General features: G+C 41.9%; 1 protein-coding gene across 1 annotated transcript in view; it reads right to left on the bottom strand.

Annotated features, from left to right (window-relative positions):
- Positions 1–16,824, bottom strand: part of LOC108025036 (cadherin-87A) — a 62,575-nt gene extending 45,751 nt beyond the window's left edge. The window contains exons 1-3 of the mRNA XM_017095291.3: positions 16,547–16,824; positions 15,175–15,493; positions 2,362–2,380 (exon numbers count right to left, since the gene is read on the bottom strand). The gene's annotated coding sequence lies outside the window, so the exon portion shown is untranslated. The remainder of the gene's footprint in view (positions 1–2,361; positions 2,381–15,174; positions 15,494–16,546) is intronic.
- Between the last annotated feature and the right edge of the window lie 713 nt (positions 16,825–17,537).

The raw sequence follows: 17,537 nt of genomic DNA, 5'->3' as shown, positions 1-17,537 counted from the left end.
AGATTTTTTTTACGTTCTATTTTCAATATTAGAAATACTGATTATTATATTAAAAATAATTGAACTTGATCAATAATTTTGAAGAATTTAAAAAAACCTATGCTAACCTATTTAAGTTAAAAGTAAATATTTTTTAGGTTATTTTATTTAGATGGTTATTCCACTCATAACCTTTGGACTTTCCTAACTATCTAAGTCGAAAATGCAGCATTTTAAATTTAAGCTCGTTATATTTTGCACACTTTCGCATCGCGATTTTCAGCACAAAACCCTTTTCACTCATCTCCACTGCATGGCGCAACATGTCGCATACTTATTATCACGCATACGAACCGTTGACGCTTATAACATCACAAAGCGCCAAGTTCATTTCGGAAAACGGATGACCCAGCTGAGGGATGTGGGAGCCAAACACACACCGAAAGCGGGTTAGAGAGCTAGAGGCTAGCTGGACGAGTCGTGGTCAATGCCATTAAGAGCTTTTGACCAGAACGCGCCGTAAATCAAGTCACTTTAATTCAATAACAAGTTCCCCAGAGTGGCCCAGAGGTTCCACTAGCCCACTATATAGCCACCATTTTACCCTCGATGGGCCTTCGGAGCCAGAAACCAGAGCCCGGCGTCCAGCGCAGTGTGCAGATGTTGCCATTTGGTTTTGGGCCCGGTTCGTGGACATTGATTTCGTTTATCTGCGATGCCAAATTATTCATTTGGACCACAGACAGCCGCACGGACAGAGACAGGGATACACATGGAGCGGGCGAGTGGGATGGCAACAATATTGGTTGGCCAAAGTAATTTGGCACAATTTGATTTCGAGCTTGGCCCCAAAACAATCGATGCAAACTTCGGCTGCCTTTTGGCATTTCGAATTGTCTTCGACGTAATTCAAATGTTTTTCTTTGAGGTTGCTGCTGTTGCCATTTAATTTCCATTTGGCATAAAAGCCCATTCAACCTTGAACAAGTTTACACAATGCTAAATAAATTAGACAATACGACAATAGCGACAGCAGCCACAAGAATAAACTTTCAAACTCGGCTCAAGTGTCAAGCAATTGTGGGAAATTTATGTTTTGCATTTTCCCTTCCAGATTTATTTGCTATGCAAATCTCAAGCACAATTAATAGCAATTATGGATCATTGAAAATGGGAAACGGAAAACGGAAAACGGGGAAAGTGGAGAGAGAAAAGCAAGCCGAGGACAAATTTCGTTTTTATTCAAAGCATTTCTTGCATAATTATTGTTATTTATTGTGCAAGTATTTCTTACTTACTTCCGAATTGAGATTTATTACGGGGAAATGTTTTGTCAACTGCTCTCTCTCCCAATGAAATTGAATAAATCATGAGATTGCCAAATCATCCGAGTAATTGTGGACGCCTGAGTATTGATTCGATTGATGAAAAGTTCTTGTATGCTAAGCAGATGTTTGATTTGCTTGATAATAATATTTGGTATTTCCAATGTAAGGTAATTTGTACATTTTATTAAGTCTGAGCCTCTGGTTTGCTGTTAATGCTTAAAATCCTCTTGATTAAATAAAGATAATCTCATGGTTATTAAATTTTAAATGCAATTCGGGGCACTCTAGTCCATGTTGACCAATTGTGGTTGCCCCAGACAAACTTGACTTTCACAACACACATGTGTAGATTATGATTTAAGCAACCGCAGGTGGCAGTGGCAACTGCCCCACTGAAACCGAGGAAAGGACTCGTTTGCCGGCCCTATAACCTGCCCCAATCTTCCTCATCCTCCCTTCACATCTCCTGCAGATTCCGCCACAATGGTTTTGGCTAATCGCACTGTCATTGCGTTAACCGCATTTCGTTTATTTGCCGCATTGCATTAAATGACCAAATCAGAGGGTGGAAAATCACTGGGTGTTGGCATAACAGCGATAAGAATGCTGCTGCCACAGGGTCCACATTCATTCTAATGCGTTTTCCCATGGCATATTTCATTATCAATTTGCATTCGAATCAATTCCCATCGAGCAGGAGGGAGTGCCGGGGAGCAGAGGAATTTGGCCAATACCCGAAAACCAATTGCATTTAGCCGGTTTGCATAGTTTGCGGGCATCATTCGGGCTCTAAACATATCGAACAACCAACGCCGAAATTTCGAACAATGTTTGGCTTCTCTGTAGGAAGTTCGGATGCATTTTAACTGATTAGATTTTTCAAATTGTGGGCCACAGAGAAGATCTGTATTTGGCAGATGTCAAACCATTGGTCAATGGGTCAGTTGAAAAGGATTAAAAGCAGCAGGAGTCTTTGTGGCCTTTGGTAAGTATAATTTAGCAGAAATCGTACATTAAAAAGGTATTTTTTAATATTGGAAATGGATGTACTTACAACTATTGATATTTTTAATCTGAAAGAGAAGATGAAAAGTTTATAAGCATAACAAGTTTAGGAATAATTATATTACATTTAAAAATAATTTATTTAATACTAAAAAATATCTCTATTTAATTTATTTAAAACTAACGTAAAAGATTATCTTTGAATACTTTTTTATAATTATTTCTTTTATTTGTATTATTTTTTTTCAATCTTCAAATGCCTAAAGAGTAGTGACTATCTGAAAATCAAAAGACCTAATGGAAAGTCCATCCTGACAACGAGCAGCTCCAGTTACCTACTTACAAGCATGTGCGACACCCACAATAATGTCCACTCAGCCCCACCCCCAAGCCCAGCCCACAGCCCACATCTTTCTGCACAGCATACCAACCGCCCAGCGCAGCTACTGACAATGGCAAAATCTATAAACTATTGAATTGCAAATTGCGTATAAAGTCAAAAGAAATTTTTGCAATGTAAATTAACGGCCACCGAAAACCCTCGGCAAAAGAGCAAAATCCAGAAAAATCAAAAAATCAGCAAAAAAAGAGAAAGGGAGGTGTAAGAACAACGAGAAAAGGAAGACCACAGACATTTGCCGACCCATCTACGCCCACTTGGCCGCCCCCGATTGCTTTCAGTGGAACAGAATTGTGCTATGAAATAATCCGCAACGACAAATATGCGCGCTGTTTTATGTGTGTGCTAGCCATGTTTATGCCGGAGTACGAGTGTGTGAGTGCGGCGTGGCCAGTTGGTTAGCCAAGTATCGCACAAAGCCGTGTGCTGTGCAAGTATTTTGTATTTTCGGAGCCAGTTACCCAGACGCCAGCAACAACAGCAACAGCAGCAAAAGCAGTTACTGCCACAGCAGCCACTGGCAAACCACACACATAAACCGGTTCAACGAAATTCCAGACAGCAGCCGTCGTCGCCAAAAGAGCAAAGCAAAAGAGTCCCAGTCTCGGTTTCAGATTCAGATTCGGATTCGGATTCGGATTCGGCCGCTGTCTGCTGTCTCTTTCCCGGCCACCGATTCCGTCCCCGATTCCCCATTACAGTCCCCCCATCGAAGACCCAAGACCCACGGGCCCAACGCCCAAGACATGGCCAACAGCAGCCGGCACTAAATGTCAAGCAAGTGAGCGGTTTCCAGTCGACGGGGGCTACTTCCCAACAGTGGGAGTGGAGCAGAGCGAAAAAAACCCAAAGGTTACAAGAAATTGCAAATCAAAACTAGGTTTTATTAGATCCTATATGCTATGTCACAACTTGTCTCTTTATGCAATTAAAACACTATTTTAAGAATGCATCTTGCGGAAATTGCTAAAGAATTCGCGGCAAAAGAATGCTTCCAAAAAGAACTAGTTCTAAATTCATTTTTTCCTTTTCATTTACTTTTGAGTATTTTTTAATTACCTATATCTCTACCTTTTTATAAACAAATAAATAAGTTATCTATTTTTCTCCGTGTACAATTGCAACTTGGCAGAAAAATAATAGCAGGAAAAGAATCGCTAGGAAAGAGAACGCCAATCGCATGGCTTAGAAACCAGCACCACAGAACTGTAACTTCGATTAGCGTGGAGAATGGAACTGAGCTGAAGTATAAAAAAGACAAAAGAATACAGCAATCTGGATAAAGAATCTTGGATTACAATCAAGACAAACTAGACGATGAAAGGGAATGCTTTGTTGTGGCAAAATGCTCTTTGAACAAATTATGTTGCGTAACATGTAATAGAAATATTTTCCAAACAAAAATATCAACTGAGAGTAAATGTTGCTAGCCACTTGTCCACGGATCAACTTTCAATATCATTAATGTATATATCATCCTTCAAGGAAACATCCAACAAAGACCGAACATTAATAGAAACTGATAAACGTAACTAAGACATGCCAGAAGAACCCGAAAAGGAATGCCTTCTTTTCATCATGCCTTTATCTAAATCTCCAATTACTATACCAAATCATATTTCAATATCCCTAATGGATCTTTAATGGAACGTGGAAATATCCGACAAGCAGAAAAGGTTAATAAAAACCGGCATGTAGTACACACAAAGGCAGGCGAGTACTTACCCGCTTACACATAAATACATACATCAGTTATATAATCACGTTTTTTTCTCTCATTTTTCAAAGCCGGCGAGGCGACAACTCCGAGCGAATGGCGACGGCAAATTTGTTGTAATCAATATGAACTGGCGTCTGGCTGCTGCCGCCTCAGATAACTCCACACACACCCCATACAGATAGAGATACGTACAAGCCTCCAAACAGGCCATAAACGAAGGAGTGCGGAAAAGCAGATTTGTGAAAAATGCGGAAAATGGCAAGAAATGAAATCGATGGATCCACAATCCGCAGCAGGAACCATTGCGTTATATTGCAAAATATATAAAGAGGAGCTGGGGCGGGGGAGTGCTATGCCATGCCATCTTGTGTGTGTGCTACATGCGTCAGCCATTATGATAAATCGCACCTTTTATTGCAGCATCAGCGCCTTGGTAACTGATTCATAAAGGGTGCCCAGGGCCAGGTTTGAGTTTTAGTTGATTTTCCCGCATCCCTTGGATTTGGCCAAATCGTTAAAGTCACATATAGACCAACAGACACTGGGTTGGCGAATATGACATCATACAACGATGTCGCTTTTCCTCAACCTCGGCGGCAGCATTTTCTTTTCTTGTTTTTCTTGCTGGTGTATGTGTGGTAACCCAGCCATCCCATCACCCTTCCTTCCGCAGTCTTACAACTTTTCTGTGTGCGTTGCTGCAATTACGAATACATATTTTTGATAGACTTGCTTAAGCCAGGCAAAAAATGTGATAAACGACCTGCTAAAAGGAGGGAGCGTTCGAGGCAAGTGGAGCAATTTTTATAACACAAACCCACATATCTACATAAATTCCACAGGGAATTTAGCGCAAACAAAGTGTGACTCTAAGGCAAAGCGAGGTACTCTAGATAAGGTCACGAGATTCTTGGGGGAAACACTCAGAAGTGTATTAAAAAACAAAAGTGGAAAGGGGTCTACACTTAATGAGATCTCTTGACTTTGGTTATAGTTTTTGAGGGGTCGAGTGTTTTATCGTTCTTGAGATTATCACTTGAGTGCCTTAGTTCTTAAAGCACTTAAAGGGTAATCGGAAAGGGGATAACTTATTGAATACTTTGGTACTATAGCGAACTGCTGTGAAAATAATCTGTTAAAAATGGAATTTCAAGCCGGGTGGATTATTAATCACTGCAAAATATATACATAGTAAATACCGAACGTTACTCACTGCGAAGTTTTTATACAAAGTTAAAAAAGCATTTCGCTTGAATTTCTACACAATATTTTCCGGCAACTTTGTTGACATGTGAGAATCTGAAAGTTTTTGGCAACGAACCGCTCCATGATGCATGACCCAACCCCCCATTATACCCCCGATCAGCCCAACCCCACGAAGTGGATGCAGTGCAACCCCCGCCCCATCAATATGTTACCTCAAAATGTTTTTGCTTTCGCACTGGCCCATTAAACATTCATCATTTTCCATGGCCATTCGTCATCAATGCGTGGAAAAGTTAACGCCAAGAGACGAGGAGTGAAAATGGCTGGACGCTTGGATGGTCGGCTGCCTAGAGGAATAAGGGTAATGGGAAAAGTGCAGCAGGGCAAAAGGAAAACAAAAACAGAGATATAAAAAGACCGACATCGGTCAGCGGGCCAGCACACTCGGAAAATCAGTCGGCTGACATACTCGCACAAATCCACAAACATTTATCGAAATATTTCACACGCATTCGAGCCGAAGAAATGTGTGGTAACAGCACAAACAATGGCAAAACAACAAAGGCTTTTTGCTCCGATCGAAGCTCAAACATACTGGACTCATCAGTTCCCATGTCATAAAATACATAACACATCATATTTTCAACATGGCAAAAACGGGTTCACAATCATTGGCTATAGTTTGTAGACAAAGGGCAGAGATCTACACATATATAGTAATATTTATTGACTTTTAGGTAATGGTATAGTGATTAGATTGCAGATGTTTTTGATGTCCAACAAAGATTTAAAACCAACTGCAAGCAAGCACGGAAAATGTGCAGGTGAGAACCAAACCAAACTGAAGTGAAAGCCACAAACTGCACTGGGAAAACCCTTGTTTCCGTGGAGTTGCATTTCGTACCGAAAGAAATGTGGGTTCCCAGAGACGAGCCCAAGACTTATGGGCAGACCGACAGACACCTGCGAATAAGGTCAATGGAGTTACCGAAGAAATGGGCAAAGGTAGAACACGATAGAGAAGAAGCAAACCAATGTCGCAGCAAGAAATAGTTGCTTTTTTTTGGCTTGGTTGCCGGTTATTTTATTTGCCTTGGCGGTTAGCACCAGCATCAGAAATCAAAGCTCTACTTTGGCCTGACCCATTCATTACCATAAAAAGTGGGGGGCCAATCGGAGGAGCGGAAACAGGTTTCATCATCACTGCAGAACAAGAATATTCATTGGGATCTCCGGGGGACAGCGAAAGTGGTGCCATAGAAAGTTGCCTCGTCTCTGAGTCGGTCTTAATTTTTTATTATTTTTTTTTTGCTTAGCCCGGGTGACACACGAACGCACACAATCACGCAGGCCGAGAACTTTTTAATTAGACACTAAACTGCGACTGTCAGGGGACCCTTTGGGTTCCTCTTCCCTTTTGCCTGGCAGAAGAACAGCGCTCATTATCCTGCTGATTAATAAGCAAAACACTAGAGATGAGGGCAGTCGAAGAAGGCATATTCGGTTTTTTACAACGTTTAAGCGAAATTAAAAAATAACCTTGTGATATAAACTCATTTACTAATGACTAAAGCAAATTAAACAGAAGCTCAAGTAATTAGGACATTGGTTAAGTTATTATGCACATTTTTAATTCTAAGTTTCAAGTCTAGGAACCCAAATATTTAAGTTCAATTAAGACTTTAGTAATTTTGTATTTTCTTTATAATTTGATTTACCAGTATCTAGAATATTTACCATAATTTATCTTTCGTAACCCTCTCTTCATGTTGCATCTCAAGATGATCTTATAATATATGTATCTTATCCATGATACCTTTAGCATCTCCGATTTATGCCCAATTTGCACTTCCTCTCTTAGTTAATCTCATCCCCATTATAGAGTATTATCCATCTCGACCCTACATAAGCGAAATCCCACCTGTCACGCTCTAAACGATCAAGTGACTGACTGACAGTTGGCTAACTGGAGCAAGTCGGTGACTGAAAAATGCCCGCCAGGCAGGGAACAAGAATTCGAGAAGAAAACTGTTTGAAAAGTGCAAAAAGTGCTGAGCCCAAGATGAAAGTTTAACAACATTTAGCTGAACAGGCAGAAAGTTGGCAGGCGGTAAGGATACGAAAAAATAAGAGCAGGGGAGGGAAGAAGCGGTGAAAGGTGGTGGTGGCACCACCAGGAAAGTGGGTGAAGTGAGGACAGCCAGTGAATGGGATCAAACAATTCGCTAGTTTACACCTTGGACTCATTTAATTATATTCATTGTGCCAGTCCAAGTCTCTCATTAGTCGCTCCCTCCCCCTCATTACGCCACCCCTGCTCTCTAAGTATTCCAACCAATCCTCCAGCTTGGTCATAACAACAACAACCAGTTGGCAAAGTTTTGTGAAATTTCTCGAACAAGTGACCCATAAGTTGGGCCAGCCATCAAGAAGGCAGCCAGACCGAGCAGCTAGGGAGAGGAAAACCCTCCCATTTCCTTCAGCTGGGTGGAAAACCCCCCTGCAGACACCTCCCCTAATCCTCCGCCTCGTTGCCTAATGAATATGCTGCCCTAGGGCCAACTCAGGGCGTCTCGGCAACGTTTACTTGGCAAACTCAAACGGTGTTGGCGTATCCGTGGCTCTAATTGCTTTGTTAGACACCGCTGGGGCGAAATATGATGGTACTGGATTCTGGGAGGAGTTTTCCAGGATGGGTGGGAGCACATCTTTTAGGGAGAGTTGGCGGCAAAGTTTCCCGGCCGCAGGCTATGCATTTTGCATGTCGGTCTTTAATTTGATCACAGGTGGGATATGATATCTTGAGTTTAAAAATTTAATTGGCCCTGAGTTTAATTTCATTTTATATTAGAATTTTTGGCATATTCTCTGGTCTAAAACCCTTTTTAATTTATTAAGTAAATGAAATATAAATATTTGCCTTTCTAACGCATTTCATGTTATTTTACAATAGAAAATAAGTGGTATTTACTTTAGGCTAGGCTAAGTTTTTGGCAAAATAAGAAAAATCGTTTTTAAAATTAAATTGTATATTGTATTTATATTGTAGTATAGTGGCTCAAGCTTTCGGTTATCACTGAAATATAAAAAAAACTGCTTTTATCATCATGATTCCTTTTTAGGACATTCCCTTTTGACCTGCCCATCTAGAAACAACTTGTCAATCAACCCTCGAGGGAGGCTGTGGGCGGCCCTGGCCGCCCATCCAACCGACCGGATTCGCACAAGTCTAAGCCCCAAGGCTGGCAATTATAAATACTCTTCTACACTGCGATGGCGTTTAACAGGAAAACATCACAGGACATTTCACTAATCTCCGGGACAGCATCAAGTCCATGTCAACACGGGAAAAGTTGTGTGGATGAGGATGGCCAGGGGATGTGGGCTAAGGGAAGTGCGGAGAAGGATGCTGAGGGTAAGGAAACTGGCAGCAGGTCAGCGCTCTGCCCCAGGCAATCAAACTTCGACTTCATTTGACAACTTTAATGGAGTCCGAAGCGAGGCAGCAGTTTGAAAAAGTTGCTTATTGCATTACCGCTGACCGTTGACTAAACTTTGTATTACATAACTGCTCTGTTGGCCCAACTCCACCCCACGCCCCCTTTTCCGAGCCCCTCCTCTGCGTTTTCCCCACGGCAAGGCCACTGCCCATTGTCACTCATAAATGTTAAACAAATTGTGTGGACCCAAGGCAGGGGAAGACACACTTTGTAATACTCTTCTGAGGAGGGGGAAATAACAAAGAAAGGCAAGGTAAATTCAAAACCAGTTACATAGTATTTGAGATGGAGAAAATATAATACAGGTATAATTGATTGAAAAGAAATATTAGTAAAATGATGAATATATGGTAGAACATTATAAAATATAACTTATCCTATCTTCATATGTCTAATGATTATATGAATCCAAGCTAAATTGGGTTAGGTTAAGCTAAAACCCAGTGAAGAGAACCTTCATATTTAATGAAAGTCTAAATTTCGATATTACTTTATCTGATTATTATGTCATCTTATCCCATAATTGGATTATAACGAAGTTCTTCCAAATATCTTAACACCTTATTTCCCCTTATGGGTATCCCCTTCATAATTTTACCAAATGTCTCTTAGACTTCTCTACTTTTTTTTGGTTATTTTAGTTGAAAACTTGTTCGGTCGTTATATGTGGAGTGGCCTCGCCACCACTCACCACCCACCGTGCACCACCCAACGACTAGACCGACTGATGCGACATGTTGGCTTACCGCTAATTGTAAGTGAAATTAGCGGTTTTTGTTGTTGCTAATGAAAATTGTTTGAGCCGGGAACTTTGCATCATTTGCGGGGCTAGACGGCAGACGTTCTAAGAGCTGGAAAAAGTTTTCCCCAAAGAATGGGAAACGGATGTGCAGCGAGCGATTAATCGGATTTCGTGTAATTCCAATCAAAGTTTGACTCACGTTATGCGCATAATTAAAAATTACTTTTCCTCCGCACAGCTTTCATTGCTTTTTCTCTACGGTTTCCCAATTTCTACGGATTTTTCCCAGACTATGTCGCCATATGTCCAGGCCATGCCCAGGCATACCGCCCCCGAATTTTTTCAACCCGCACTTTTGCCCGATTCTCGTAACATCTTCGACGAGAAGTGAAATTAATGGCTTTTCTATTATTTTGCACAAAGTTTCGAAGCGCATTTGACGTTGATTGCATTTTTTGCGCTTTCGTCCAAGGACGAACATTAGGGGGGAGGCGGTGGGTGGTTGGCAAGTGGGTGTGGCAGGGGCAGGGGCTGCTCCAAAATGGCTTCCACCAGCGGAATCACAGCTGCTGGCAAGCTTGATTAAAAATTTAGTGAGTGTGCGGGCGCATTAGTGTTTGTGTATCTATGTGAGTGGCGCTGATGCCAAAACCGGGCAATTTGCCTGTTTCTCATCCACGGATTCCCATTAACCGGCGGAGATAAGGGGGGGAGAGTGGGTGGAGTGGGCGGAGCAGGAGGAGCAGAATGGCGGATTAGTGGCCAACAGCTCTCCATGGCATGGTCCATCATAGCCGCATATGTTCCTGCGACTGTCTCTAGTTTATGGCTTGATTTATGTGCTCCAAGGTGCGGAGGATCATAAATTCCGATAAGAAATTCCTCAAATTGCTTTTGGCACAAATGCGCTGCAGGCAACCTGCAGCGAAAAAGGATGAGGAGAAATCAAGTAAAAGCCAAATGCGGCTGGAAATTATTTCCGAATTTTCAGGTGCTACCAATTCGGTTCTGATGAATGATGAATCTAATTAAAAGAAAACTTTGTTTTAAATTAATATTAAAGATTTTAAGAAAGGTAAACAGTTCTAAAAATAATGTATGTTGTCTGAAAGGCGGCAGTGACCCGGCAGAGAACATATATAACTCATGGACTGCTTGCACTGCTTTTTCTGGCAACCACTGCTTCAACGTTTTAACTTATTTCGAGAACCCTTTTCTCCATTTTAAACCCAACTTCAGCTTGATCTTGCGATTAGCCAGCTTATTTTACTAGCTTATTAGAGACACTAACTCTTTTATATCTTAACCGGCCATCAGGTCTTATATCTGATCTCCGCAACCTATTCAAAGTGAAAGAAAGGGGAGTGGGAGTGGGGGATGCGGGCCAGACACGCTCTCAAACCAGCAGAAGAGAGGGGCAAAAGCGTTAAGTTGCACAAAATGAACTTCCTTCCTGAGCTGTCTTCCTGCCGCGGCTGAATGGCCGACTTCCACCAGCCACTGCTCGCCCCCTGCCCAATGCTGCACACCCCTTTCTAAGCGTAACCGCCCACTTTCGGCTGGTAAAAGTTTTCGGGCAATCCCAGACGGTCCGGTCGAAAACCTCAACGCCCCAAAAGAACCAACTAAAAGTGAGCCCGGCAAAACTTTAAGCCCACTTTATCCTTCACACATATATATATATGTTTGGTGTGTATAGAGCTGTCCGTCTCGACGCCGTCGAACAATACAAATGGCCAGAAAGCGTTGCGGCCCAGACAGGAATCCCGGGCCAAAAACAACCAAACCAGTTAATTTCCAAATTGTGAACAGCACCAAAGAGTGCGACAGACCCGGGGAAAGGGGTCGCAGAAGTGCCGAGGTAATGGGAGAACTATGTATGAGGTGAATTGGTGGGCAGTGCAAGCGAAATGAATGCATTAGGTATGGTTGGGGCTCTTGATCGTGATGGATCGGGTTAGGGGAGGCATACATATGTGGTACATTATAGGAATCACAGGACTAGAATCAAGGATTTCTTATAAATCTTGTATTAGGATTGGGTATCTTGGGAAAAATCAGTTCTTAGCCTTAACCTACAAGACATTAGAGTATGTCGTAGAAAGTTGAATGGTGTAGTTTTAATTAATCTTTAATCTTTAATTTCTAGAAAGAGTTTTATACTTTTAAGTAATATAAGATAGATGAAAGATAATGATGATATTCTAACCCAAAAAATGGAACTCGGGTTATTATTGACGAAATAAATGATATCATATGATAAAATCTCATATTATATCACATATGATATCAAATCATATCATATCATAACATATATATCATATCATTTCGTACCATATCGTATTAAATCGTATCATATCGTATCATTTGGTATCATATCGTATTATATCATATCAAATCGAATCACATCATATCTTATCATTTTATTTCATATTAATTTTGAAATTATACCATCTTTATATCTTTACCAAGATTATTATAATATAATTTTCTCCTACTATCCCTCACTCAAACCCTTTTTATAAGCACTTCCATCTCTAGGCCGCCCAAATGGTTCGACTTGATTTGAAACGCCACAACGCAACAACTAGTTCAAAACTACACAACGCGGCTGCACCGCAGCCCCACCACGGAACCATACAACACCAAGTGCGCTCCAGACCGGCTCTGGTTTTCGGGCCGGGAATCGCAATCGAGGCGGCCTAAATGGGGCAGCCTTCCCCACCGAATAGTGTGGGCCAAGAACAACAACGACGGAGGCAGCTGGCCACAGAAGCCGATGGACTGGACTGGCCTGGCCTGGTCAGAGAGTCCAAGTCGCGGGGAGTCGGGACCGGAGTCACTGCTCCGGCGTCATCATTGCCAAAGCATAAAACTTGTTTCTGTCTAAACATGGAACCCGCCTCTGGCAGCACCCATGCAGCGCCACACCCCGCCCCCTTTAAAGGCCCGCTTGCCAGCTAGTCTGAAATATCTTCCGGCTTGCTTTTGGCAACAACAACGAGGAGCTGTTCGGACGCAGTTCCGACGCTCGACGGCGGTTTGGGCAAGTTTCCCATTGTTAAAAGGTTTCCCAAATGGAAAAAAATAACGAAGCGAAAAAAGAAGCAGCCACTTTTCCAGCGCTCGCTGCTCGGCTTGCAACAAACAACAACGTTTTCCCCATTGTTGGGCTGGGGGAGGGGGGGCCTGCATTAATATTGTGATTTGGAAATTACGAAATTCTCCAGTGGCGGATGAAATTGAAGTAAGCCGGGGAATATTGCGGTCTCAGCGGCTGTTCCTGATCTATTGTTGCTGCTGCAGCTGGATCTGCGATAAATTTCGCTTAAAAGAACGGGCACAAAGGGGTTAAATGCGGGCTGACACACAGATGGGATAGGAAATGTACATTAAACAAAAGTCGTAGCACTTAATTGTTATGATGTTCTTAAGCAAGGAAATAAAATATAGCCCGCATTTGAGTAAAAACCTTGGAATAATTAACAATACTTTTTTCTTGATATTTTTAGTCATTTTCATAATTTCACGTTCCAATCAAAACATCATTAACTTTAACGAGCATAAACAAAAAGCAAATATAATAACACAAACATTTGCCACATAATCACATTTGTTTTGGACCTATATATAGGTAGTCCCCTGGCATCTGAAACAACTCATTAGATAGATTTCCGAAAGATTGAACTCTCAGCGGATTTCTAGAGGACCGAAGTTCATTGCCATGGAATCGGCGGGGTCTTAAATTAGGTTTATGGACCATTAAAAGATCATCAAGCGAGCGGAGATGAATCCATTTTTGGCAATGGCTCAAATCAAGTTTGCGAAATGCTCTCGAATTTGGGTTACGCCGGCGACCTCGGCACCAGGTGCTAACCCAAAAGCCCACTTAGCCGCTTGACTTGCGCTCCCAGCCTCACCTGGAGCGCAGACACAACCCATCCCAGGCGGTACCTTACCATCCCATGGTACACCATGCCAACCCAAACAAAAACCCGCACTGGAACAGAGACAGCCGGGGAGCAATTCATAATTAACATAATTGAGGCAGCCGCCGTTGGATGTTTTTGTGCTTTGATGAGCAGAAAGCGCTGCCCCCAGTTGGTGCGGGAGGTGGAGTATGGAGATGGAGATGGAGATACAGATATGGAGGTGGAAATGGAGGGGCAGGGGCTTTCCGCCGGCGCTTGCCAGAACAACGATGGATGACGACCCATAAAAATACCGGGGGAAAGAGGTTTAGCAGCCCAGTAACCATGCTACCAAAAAGGCAGTGGGGCAAGTTGGCGAGGTAGCAAGGCGGCAAGGTGGCACGGTGGGCGGGGATCGGGGATCGGGTTGCTGGGATGTGAAAACGAAACAATATGTAATTTCTACGCAAAAATGTTTTCCCATGGCGGAGGGCGTGACACAACCACAGCGGCAGCACGAAGGCGCACGGAGGGAGCCGCCGCTCAAGAATGGCAGCGCAACATTGACGTTGATGTACTCACTATTTCCACAGTGTGGAGTGGGCTCGGAGGGCCTGCGGTCACTATAAAGAACAATCCTAACGGTTGATAATTTCATTTATTATCTTATTTACCACATTTAAAGAAAAATCATTGTAAATGTACTAAGACTTAGGGGTTTCCTCTTTTTATGGTTATTCATAGGTTTATTTTGGCATTCATAAAATATGATTTTACTTAAATACAATATCTATTATTATTAAATTTATGTTTATATCGTTTTAAGGGGTTCCAATCTTTATAGGAAAAGCATATTGACCTAAAACTGTAAGTACTAAGGTTTCCTTTTATAAAATGTTCTTTTGTTGAAATAATATATGTTCTGTAAACTTAAATCCTGAGATCAAAGGTTTCTTTGTACCTTTCTTGAAATTTATATAAATGTATGCCGACATATCTTTATCAGATCCTATACCAATATTTTACAATCATCAAAATGATACCATTTCCACCCATTACAAAAGACTATAATATCATAAGCATTACATTTTCAAAAAATATCAAAACACTAGAATATATCAGCAACTGTTTTTAATATTTCCAATTTATTTATAGTTTTAATATTGTATTAAGTAAGTAAGTAACTTTAAAACTAAAGTTTGAACTGCAAAGAAAGCCAAAGTATTCAAATCTAAGATTCTTTTTACCTTAAAAGTAATACGATAAGTGCTAAACCGGTTGTAGTATGCGTCATAGAGTCGAACAGGTGAGTTCACATGGGGTTAACTCAGGCGACCGTTTAGCACTTATAGAGGGATCGCTGTACCCTCGAGGTTGACTTACCCCCTGATGTGGCTGCTGCTGCTTCTTCGGGGAAAGGGGGTCGTTGGCGAAAGAGAGAATTTCGGCGCTGGTGACCCGGGCTTGGCGGCTGCGACGGCCTCCGCCGGCTGATGACGCTGGAATGTGGCCACCAAGCTTCTTCTTCTTCTCCCACTCTGCTGACGTCGCAGTTGCGTTTTGCCTCTGCTTCTTGCCGCCTCCAATGCCGGCTTAGTTGTTGCTCTTTGGCTGCCTTTTTTGTGCTTCTTCTCTGCTGACAGAGGTGATGGCAATTTGTTGTTGCTTGCTCTTCTTCTTTTTCGACTTCGCACCTCGCAAACTGCCGTTATTCATTGACGAAGGGCAAAAGCAAACACACACACATGCATAGAGGAGGGGGAGAGGGAGAAAAACACAAAAAACACTGAATATTTCAGCAATTCAATCATTCACATATTTATATGTGTTTCTTTTTATTTTTTGTTGCTACTTGGCAATTATGCACGAAATTATCTCACGGTCAACTGGTTTTTTCGATTTTTTATTGTCGAATTTCGAATTGATGGAAATGCAAATAAACGCGCAGCGAGAAGAGAACATTTTCCGGGCCAGAGGCGCAGAGGAAAAAGAAAATTCAAAACGGCACGCGACGCACGTACTTAATTACTTCGTGAGTGTGTGTGCAGCGGCAGCGGCAGCGGCAACAAAAAAAGTAAATACAACAACCACCCAATGTCGGAGAATATGCCACCCACACGAACGGAAAGTCAAACGGACAAATTGAATTTCGGCCTGCAATTTACGCTTTTAATTAAATCATTAAAAGGGGGCACAAAGATTACGATTACGCCATTACACACAGCTCGCAGGGAAACAAGATACAGATGTGATATACAAACTTATAGATACATATGACACCGTGATTCTAAGAGTTCTAAGATCAAGATACAATCTTTATTTCTTCGCTTGCAGTACTAAAAAAGTAACTTTTCCAACTGTTACCAATAAATTCCGGTATTTTTTAACTAAATATAACTTTTTCTGATATTTCATATGTTGAAAATATACCAAAACACTTTGCTTTTCTCTCAGTGCCCCAGCAACAGTTGCAGTGCTTGTGTTTTGTGGCCCAAAAATGCAATTACGCACTCCGATGCAAATGCAATCGACGGCGAATTACATATTTGTAATGGTTTGTAATTGAACTGCTTTTAAAATTGAATAGCAATTAAATTGTTGCTTCGCAAACACGCACACAGACAGAGCCCGAAAAAAAACCAGCCGGACCACTACACACACACACATGTGCTGCTGCGCCGACGCAACCGCGCTGCAGAACGGCTCTCCCTCTTCTCGCTGCCGTTATTATTATGTAGCTATTTTTTGTTTTTACCTCCGGCTATTATCTATTTTAGCATAATTTCATTCACACACTGGCTTTTGTTTGCATTGAAATTAGCCGCTGCGGCCGTAATGCTGTAATTAAACAATGCGGTATTTCGAAACACACGCTGAGAACGGGGAGCAACAACACAAACACACTCAGGAGCGCGCCCTTCGCGCACACACTTCCAGCTAACACGTAAACAACAACGCGCAACGCCGACGCAACTGATTTTCCCGGCAGCGACGCGTCCGCACACGTCCGCTCACGTTCGGTTCCGCAGAGAGAAGTTGTCGAAAACATAAACAGAATCACTTGTTGCGCTCTTGGCGCGGTGGGACCGTGCGGGAAAACCCTGGAATCGCAGCAGGTTGCGGATTCTCGCAGCACTGCGGGAGGGTCACACTCTCGGTTTCGCGCCTCGCCCTCTGCTAACCGGTATTTGAATCGCTATGTTAACCGATAAGGGCCTATGTTAACGTTTAGGATTGGCTTAGGATTACTTATTAATAACTTTTGCAACTCAATCTGGAGGTGAGATTTGGGTTCTGAAATCCACTGGAAATAGGAAAGGAATCAAACATAAAAATAGAATAAAATTTAGACTCATATTGAAGGGACAAATTTAAATGTAGAATATTAGAGAAATTTACCACGAACTCATAAAGGTATCCCGCATCAGAAGCAGATATAAATGACTTAAGTTATGAGATCTGGAAGTGTAGTTTTGGGTCCCCATACTGGAACCCATTGGAAGGACGGAAAAATCGAACATGAAAATGGGCTAAAATTTCGACCCTCTTAAAAACTTTATATTTGAATGTAGATTATTAGAGAATTTAACCACGAACTCATTGAGGTATCCCACTTCAAAATCGTATTAAAAAAACTCAAGTTATGGGATCTGGAAGCGCAGTTTTGGGTCCCCATACTGGAACCCATTGGAAGGACGGAAAAATCGAACATGAAAATGGGCTAAAATTTCGACCCTCTTAAAAAC

This window comes from Drosophila biarmipes, chromosome 3R (genome assembly GCF_025231255.1).
Source record: "Drosophila biarmipes strain raj3 chromosome 3R, RU_DBia_V1.1, whole genome shotgun sequence".
NCBI classification, from domain to species: Eukaryota; Metazoa; Arthropoda; class Insecta; order Diptera; family Drosophilidae; genus Drosophila; species Drosophila biarmipes.
Note: the sequence above shows the minus strand (reverse complement) of the source record. Positions and strands in the feature narration are given on the sequence as shown.